The sequence below is a fragment of the Mus caroli genome, chromosome 11, assembly GCF_900094665.2.
Source record: "Mus caroli chromosome 11, CAROLI_EIJ_v1.1, whole genome shotgun sequence".
NCBI classification, from domain to species: Eukaryota; Metazoa; Chordata; class Mammalia; order Rodentia; family Muridae; genus Mus; species Mus caroli.
In genome coordinates, this window is record NC_034580.1 from 14,502,034 (window position 1) to 14,503,349 (window position 1,316).

Here is a 1,316-nt window from a genome sequence, read left to right on the forward strand (position 1 = left end):
AAGGAAGGAAGGAAGGAAGGAAGGAAGGAAGGAAGAAAAAAGAAAGGAAGAAAGAACGAAGGAAAGAGAGACTAAAGTGGAAGAGGCAGCCTGGCATTTTTTTTTCTTTTTGGTACAATATAAACTGAGATTTCTAGGTAAAATATTGCCAGCTGAAAAATCCCAGTGATCTAATACCAATCGCAACTGTAATCATTTTTCACTTGCTTTGTTTTGGGGGTAGGATCTTTTGGTCTAGCCCAGATTGTGAAGCCAAACTAGACAGTAATGAACAGCCATGCCCATAATTTAGCCTCCCATCATGAGCAGCTGCAGTTACAAAATTACCATTTTCACAATTTAGCCATCCTAACAACTCCCATGTTTTTACCTCCAGTATAAAGCTGTCTCCTGCATTTAGGGCACCTCACTGGCATATGTCTATGTGACCTCCTTACTTAGGAGTTGTGACAGGCTTTGTTGTATTTCTCTCATACCCACCATGCAACAGATACATCAACCAACAAATTCCAGTAATTTACAGTGTGGACTTATTTAGAGATAGGGTCTTTACAAAGGAAACCAAATTAAAACAAGGTCCTTGGGCTAGATCCTAACTAACATGACCAGCTTTCTTGTAGAAAAAGAAAGTAGGTACAGAGATAGTCACATGTGTAAAAAAGATTATGCCCATGGTCAGGGTTCTTGCATCTGTTGTTTCTGCTAGGTTTTTCCTAGGTTTTCTAGGTTTTCCAACTCCAGGATCCCCTCAGATTATGTGTTCTTTATTGCTTCTATTTCCATTCTCAGGTCTTCAACAGTGTTATTTATTTCCTTCACCATCTTAACTGGCATGATGCAGACAATAATAACAGCACAAAAGATTGTTAGCAATTGCCAGAAGATGGGACCAATTCTTTCCTAGGGTTAGCTACTAGTAGAGACAGACAGACAGTCAGACAGACACACACACGGAGGGGGGGGGCAATTCATCATACAGACATATTTATTTCAACTTCTAGCTTTTATAACTGTAAGATAATAAATTTCTATTTTAAGCCTGTCATGCTGGGTATTTGATAACATCTCTGAAAAATAAAAAACAGATGCCAAAAAGGCATTTGAACCCTAACATGGTCCCAGCCCCACTCTTCTTCCCATTTTTCTCTGTTGTGGGAACTTCCTCTGCTAGTTACTGACATCAAACAATTTAGGGTCATTCTCTACTCCTATTTTTTCTCTCTGTCCTTCACTAAATCTACCCTCAAAATACATAGTACTATGTTACAATCTCTTGATTATAAGACATCTGAGTTTATGATGTACCTCGAGAAGAG